Source organism: Brachyhypopomus gauderio, chromosome 8 (genome assembly GCF_052324685.1).
Source record: "Brachyhypopomus gauderio isolate BG-103 chromosome 8, BGAUD_0.2, whole genome shotgun sequence".
NCBI classification, from domain to species: domain Eukaryota; kingdom Metazoa; phylum Chordata; class Actinopteri; order Gymnotiformes; family Hypopomidae; genus Brachyhypopomus; species Brachyhypopomus gauderio.
Genome location: NC_135218.1, coordinates 17,380,112 through 17,388,197, shown reverse-complemented (window position 1 = coordinate 17,388,197; position 8,086 = coordinate 17,380,112).

Here is an 8,086-nt window from a genome sequence, read left to right as displayed (position 1 = left end):
TCCTCTCATAATAACCCTCTATTCCACTACGCGTCTTGTTGGGTCTCCTCCCTTCATCGGTGATTGGCTGATTAAAGCCTGTGACACACGAGGAAGGTTCAGCACCGAGATCTGACATCCCGACCCACCGCCCTCCAAACCAGGTTCGGGTTGTGGTGTAACATTTAAAGACGTCAATCTTAAGTGTTGCACCGTAAGTCAGGCTCAGAGACCAAATTAGTCTCGATTTCAGCTGTCGTTTGCAATGATATCTTCTCCAGTGTCCCTGTGTGATTATGTGGGTGAATGTGATTGATTGCTTACACTGTGCATGACTGATGAAGAGGGACCGTAATGGCTCGTGTCTCCATGGGTGATTTGTGAGAACATGAACACATCCTCCCTCGGCAAACCGGGAGGCCCCAGTCCGTTTCTTTAGCGCACACGGTACTGTTCGGTAACTGGTAATCATGTCTAGGATGAAGCGGGGTAATAGAAACTTTCCACGTTAAATATTTTTATTGTATTTAGGTTTATTCATGACAAGGATATTGCACTCTATTATTATTATTATTACAGTCTGGTTTATATATATATATATATATATATATATATATATATATATATATATATATATATATATATATATATATATATAAACTATTCTCAGTGTATGATAAACAATCTGTTGGGTGTTTTTCGGGAACATTATGTGTTAAAAGGATAGTCAAATCTCTCTTTCTGAGGCACTGGAATTCACAGGAGATAAGCTTTAGGGCTTTGATGGGTGTTACTCACAGATTTGTGGGTTAGAATAACCAGTCCCCTGAGCCAGCAGAAATCTTCATAACAACACTACAGTATAGCTAATATAATTAAGTTCACATTAACATTACAGTTCTTGAACATCAGCACGGGTAAACCACCATCAGGTCTCATTTCATTTTATCCTAGGAATGACTGACCACTGTTTTAGTCAATATGTAAATCTAATCAGATAGTACAGTTAAAAAAATTAGCCTACATCTCTCTGTAAAAATACGCATTTGCCTGCCTCCTATATGTCAGAGTATCAAGAAGTCTGATAGCAGTCTGACAGAGATAAACTGCTAGCTCTGAAGAGGGTTGCCAGGCAACCGGAATGACTCATCAGACCCTCTCTAGCGATGCCGTTTTGACTGCATTGGGACTGTCCTTATGTGGCCTGGTCGTCAGCCATTTCGAGCATCTCACAGGTGTCTGTGTCTGTCTGGGTCCGATGCATTTATCTCATATCTATTCATGTCCATTCATTACTTGAATATTTTGGCCATTAACTGTTGTAGAAAGAATCATTTAATGTAATCAAGCTACTGTACATTAATGTTGTTAATGCAAACATATAAACACTGGTGAAGTGACTACTGTAATACTGTCTATCCAGCAAGGGACCATTATTAACGTACATTAAAGATTCATTTGAAAATACATGGTTCAATTTAACTTTAATACTTTAACAGAATTTAAAATGTGTTTGTTTAAAAAAAATATATCATAAATAAATCCATAATGGACTTATCTATTTCATGACTGCAGTGTCTCCAGGACAAATATTTTAAATACGTTTCATATTGTCAGCATTGTAAATACTAAGCACAGCAAATCTTCTGAATGGCGGCACTAGCGGCACACAAACCTCCATGACACACCCAGCCAGACAGGAACAAACATGCCCAGGAGGCTGGAGAAACACACTGTGCTGCCTGCTAGGCCACATGTCTTTCACTGAGGAGCACGGCATGTCACGACGAAGATTTGTTTCCTGCTTGTAGTGTAGTAGATGCCTGCGATGTTGAAACAACTGTGATAAAAACATTGCCATTTCCTTGAGGGATCTTGAGGGCCAAACCTGTCCTCACCCTAGACATGTCCTCTCCCTAGACATGTCCTCACCCTAGACATGTCCTCTCCCTAGACATGTCCTCACCCTAGGCTGGGGCTTCAGAGGCTGTTAGCAGTGTTTTTTGACTAGGCCTACTGCAGCACAACACCATAACTGACCAGATTCCATTACACTCAGTCCCAGGGCGAAAACATAGTGGATCCAGAGGACCAGATTAAACTAGATATATTGGCAACACTATCTAAGGTAGTGAAAGAGACCATGGGGGGGTAAATTGAACAACTGGCTCAAGGCTGCTAAGCAACCAGAGTGACTCATGACCTGCTCCTGTAATGGCCTATGAGCTGCATCAGTTTGTACACACGTGTAAGGTCAGCCCTCATCAGCTCGACATTTCCTCCACTCAGAGAAAGGCCATCAACTCCACGCACACACATCACCTGCAGAAAATAAATCAACATGCTAAAAACACCTCAAAGAATGCATAAATGTGCAGAGGTTTACAAATACGGACACACACACACACACACACACACACACACACACACACACACACACACACACACACACACACACAAGGAAACAGCATATATAGGTCATTTTTTTCACTGAACACCTTACATTGATTCTCTCCATATGATAGCAGGCCGGTTGACAAATGGTAACCAAGGAGACAGAGACAAGGGCTCGGCGAGCGGAACTTCTGTCTTGTCCATCAGCGCGTCTCTATCAACGTCAGCCTATCTCTGTCAGCCTAACTCTCTCAGCCTGTCTCTGTCAGCCTAACTCTCTCAGCCTGTCTCTGTCAGCCTGTCTCTCTCAGCCTAACTCTGTCGGCCTGTCTCTGTTAGCCTAACTCTGTCAGCCTGTCTCTGTCAGCCTAACTCTGTCAGCCTAACTCTGTCAGCCTGTCTCTGTCAGCCTAACTCTGTCAGCCTGTCTCTGTCAGCCTAACTCTGTCGGCCTGTCTCTGTCAGCCTGTCTCTCTCAGCCTAACTCTGTTGGCCTGTCTCTGTCAGCCTGTCTCTGTCAGCCTAACTCTGTTGGCCTGTCTCTGTCAGCCTGTCTCTGTCAGCCTAACTCTGTCAGCCTGTCAGCGCGTCTTTGTCAGTGCGTCTCTGTCTATATTCAGTTTATGCATCCGTTATCTGATTGATCAGATTGACTGCTTAGTAAGATGCTGCAGAAATGTCTGCAAGCAGAGAGCTGTTAGCATAGTTTAGCGTAGCCTCCCAGGTGGTGTCCTACAGGTGGGCCCTTCACTCTCTCGTGATGTCAGAACACTGGTGTTCGTGCCAGGATAATATTTCTGTTGAACAAGCTGCCGTGACTTCAGCAGAACTGAAGGAAAGCACAGCCTGTCTAGCTGCTGGAAGTTGCTTCTCCAGTTTAGTGGCAACCCCGTGTCAGTCACTAGGACAGTAATTCCTAATATCTGAAACAATACTTATGACATGTTTTCTGGATTCAAAGGTGTCAACACTAAAACCTGTTTTAGAACTTGCTTTAAAAGCTTAACAACATGCCACAGCATTAGGACATCCGCACAATCACAGTACACAAGCGCATGTGACGGAGAGCCTGCACATGTATGGCTCAAGTCTGGCTCAAATCGGGCTCAGGTTTCCGTGTGTGAAGAATGAGTGTGGCAAGTACAGTGAGGTTAATGTTTCTCCCTGAGCTTCCATGAAATCACGAGTCCAGTTGTTCTTCAAATGAACTAGGAGTTCGGAGGTCTGGAAAAGACGTCCAACTGCTCTCACACTCTTATTCTCTACAGCCCTGGTCACTCAAGTCTTTTATGGTTATAATTGGTGTTTGGTACTATATGTGTCTTATCGTTTATAGTGTAGAATATCATTTGTAATGTATTGTAATTTGGACTCTGTCAGGGTCAGGGTTAAAATACACACACCCACACACACACACACACACACACACACACACACACACACACACACACACACACACACACACGCACACACACACACACACACACACACACACACACACACACAAAGGAGGGGTAATTTCTCCTGGCACTGGAACTTTGCCCCATATGAATGTCATGTCCTTGAAATGCACTGGCTTGGTCTGTCTCAGCCGGGTGTGTAAGTGAAAGCATGGGGCCGATCCACATGTCCTCCGGGCCCTCATCACTCCGTCCTCAGGCCCCCCGTACTGTGTTTATATGTATGTCCATTCATTAAGATTCCTGCCTGTTGATACCATCAACTCATTGTGTATAGTATACATGATATTTCCAGCAGTGCTTGACTTTAACCACGGAAGGGCACCATGCTCATTCACAGCATTTCACTAGAGTGGAAAATCTACTAAGTTCTCTGAAAGAGAAGAGACTTCTGTGGTACAACTGTATTTTCCCAGAGAAAAACTCATTTAGCACAAAAAATTATTTAGCACATGTTAACACGCCAACAAAAGACATGCCCAAAGGGACTCTTCACATCTTCACAACTTATAAGAATACTCCAGGGGGCTGGTCTACATTTGTCACAACTCTGTGTGTATTTTTCTGTTGATCTCTTTGTCTGTCCTTTACTATTATGTCTGTACTCAAGTTGAACAATAATAAAAGGTCATTGTAGATGTGTAACAATAGGGGGCATTAATCTTCAATAACAACTTTCTCTCTAGTAAGTGCAAGAAATCACACAGAAAGACAGAAAGTCAATGTTGACCCAAATGAGGCCACAATCGGACATGTTTGTCTTACTATTGAGTCAGTCAGTCATAAATGACAGGAAAATAAAAATATAACTGAACATACATTTGGAAAACTGTATGCTGTATTTGCACAAATTGTGCATGTGAGGACCTAACCCCAATAGCTCTGTTACCCTGTGCCGATATGTGGATATATATGATAGAATGCCATGGTAACAGTGACTATGATAACTCTCCAGTCAATAGCGCTAGAAGTGAATTAAAATGTGGTGTCTGAGCTTGAAAGGTTAGCTGTTTAATCCATCATCTAAAGAAGCTGGACTGTCCAAGTTCACCGAAGACCGCCAGAAGTGTCTGAATGAAGAGCAAAACTCAGAGAGAGAGGCTGAGAAGGAAGGAGATAGCCTCTTTTGTTATACGCCATCATACAGAGCTGCCTGTAAGATCGGCTGCCGGGAAGTTTCTCATTAAAGGCATAGAATGAGTGTCTTTATCGCTTACACACACACACACACACACACACACACACACACACACACACACACACACACACACACACACAAGGGTGCAGTTATTAAAGGATGCAGATTTTCTACGATGACCATTTATTCTCAGTAGGCAATCACAGCACAGCACAAGGTGGCAGAGCAGAACTGAATGTGTGAGTGCATGATTGTGCCTTCTTCACGCACTCTCAGCAGCGAGGAAACGTCCTTATGAGCGTGAGAAAGGGGGCATGGTGTGCAGTCCTGATTCACAGCCAGACACCGAACACGTCAGACACGTGAACTCCATATGACATCTGTTATTTGCTGAGCAAAGGCGTTTTTTCCGTGTCAAAGCCACTTACGCAATCCCTTGCTACATGATGCAAGAATGTGAAGGTGAATTTGCAAAGCATGTTTAGCTTCTGTTCATGTTGGTGCAGCTGTAACCATAGGAGAGAATAAATATGACATTGATGTCATATAGGAGAGACCCGCATGCAGTGTCACTTCTCTGAGTATATTTCCTTACATTTTTGTAAATGCTTGGTAAATGCTTATAAGGGACTCTTATTTTGTTGTGCTTACCCTTTCACTATGTCTAATGCTCACACAAAATTACCCTGTAGAGCAACGTGACTCTTGCACATCCGCATTAAGTGTCTGGCATGAACCTTTTTGGAAATTTGGATGTATGCCATTTTATGTAGTGTGTGAGTGTTTATATGTGTAGGCCAGCAGGTATGTGACAGAAGGACTCCAGGGAGAATCTTCTGTTTGTACAATGAAAATGGGTGAATGTGGTGGAGTTTATACACATGTGTAGAGCACATTTGCCTGTTTAACAGTGAGCACATGCTCACATGCATACACACCCACACCCATCCACACACACGCGCAAACTGATCCACCATGACAGGTAGTTTCGGTGACAAGCCGTTGTTTCTGCACAGACAGGCGGAATGGGAGGTTTAGGTTTCCATTGCTGTCTGTAGATGGTAAAAGGCACATGAAAGCTGTCAGCTCACGACACAAAAAAACCCTAAAAAACTAAAAAGCAAAGCAACTAGAAAAGAATCCAAAGTCAGCCAAACAAATGAAATGAAACTGATTTAGCTGATCTCATCTTGAGGAGCTGCTCCGTATAAGACAGATGTTTCACTAGCAAAGACAAGACAGAGTCGTCAAGGTGTTGTTTGAACCCCAGTAATAAACCCATCCCATGGTGTGGAAGGTAAGCCCATGTGCAGTGGCTGGCCATCAGGCAGATGGCGTGTACGTGTGTTGGGGGTTGCAGGACAAGCGCTCCCTGACGTAATTCACAGAAGCCGCAAGTATTAGCTGAATATAGCTAGTCTACAGGATGAATGAATTTTGTATGGCGTTCATGTAAGGACGGACACTGTAGCAGCGACATGAGCACAGACAGAGGGCATGGTCTCTAAGACGGACATATTATACTGCTAGGGCCTCATACAGGTCAGGATGTCAAGTCAGGGGGTCAGCCCATGAGGTCAGCTCAGTAAAAACTGTGAAATTGCAAGTAGAAGAAAGAAGAAAGAAGACTGTGTCCCTGTTTTTACTGAGAGGTACGTCCTGCTAACAGATAAGCGGTCTGAGGAGAGAACAGGACCTGCTACAAGGTGACTTTGTGTCCCACTGGAAAAATTCCAGGGCCACCAGAATTTATGAGCATGCGAATGACCTTGAAAGATGAGACGACTTCCAGGAAGTCTTTTTTTTTTGCTACCTGGCCAAGCTTAGTGCTTAATATGGTGCTAATAATTAACACAAAAAGTATGTTTCACATTTTCTTTTGCCTCTAACGTATTTGGATAAAAAAAACACCAAACATTAAATTGTGGTATGCTTATAATAACATAATAACATATTTAATGTATGTACTTTTAGACTAATATTGGTATGACTGCTGCAGGTTACTAGGTGAGAGTTGAGCCAGGTAGCAGCGGATGTGTGATAGTTGGTGTGAAAACAGGGACTGGGTTAGAGTTTGAGTGAAACCCTGCTGGGAACTTTCTTTCCCGTACCGTGAGCACAGGATTAGTAACACCCTGAATCCCCCCTCCCTTTCCTCCATTACGCAATCAAGCCATGAAGACTCCTGGCTAGGCTTTAGAAATGGCACACTCAGTCATAAGAGGTGTGGGATCAAAGTACTGCCATTGTTTGTGTGTTACTTTGTCTCTGTCATTTCCCACAATGCTATCGCATGGCAACTGGCTCCCTACCAACTGAAAACGTGGTGGTTCGTACCTACCACTTCGCATTAGTGTGGCTCTCGTAAGATTACTGAACTTAAGTATTTGGTGAGAGACACGCTGTCACACTGTTCCTCTGGTCATTTATGTTCTGTTTTTTTACCAGACATGATGGAATAGCGAAATGTGCCTAAGGCAGGTCAGCCCAACACTGCTCATCCAACACTGGCACCAGAGACCGTGTGACTTGTCCTGTTTGGACTAATCAGACGTTAAGTGAGCAGAGCACAATACAGTATCTTTAATGAGACTTCTGTTTTTCTGTGAGCTAACACGTCTGAGAGCGAACACACCACACTAAGTAAAAAAAAAAAAAAACAGGAGGTAGTGGCTCATCTTGTAACAATGAAACTTTCCCTTCTGAGAATATAGACTCCCTTCCAAACCAGCCTGCTGGCTCTGACATTAAGCTGACATTACTAAGAAGGAGGTCATGGATCATGCTCAGAGAATCAGCTAAAACAATACAATTGACCAATTCACTCACTTGGAACCATGACTAATGATATGCAAATTCCCCCAAGGCTTGCTGTCACATTTGAATACCATAGGCTTTAGGACCTTAGCTAGTGTGAACGAAGCACTGTTGCTTAATTCGCATACTTTTACAATAGTTAACAATAGTTAAAGTAGTTACTTTAACAATAACCGATTGAGAATAATTCATTTTTGATATATACATTTCTTAGATAGATGGCAAATTCAAAGAGAACCTTTTACTGCCTGCATATTTCTCAGTAGTCCCTTTGGTCACTGGCCATAACATTCCCTGG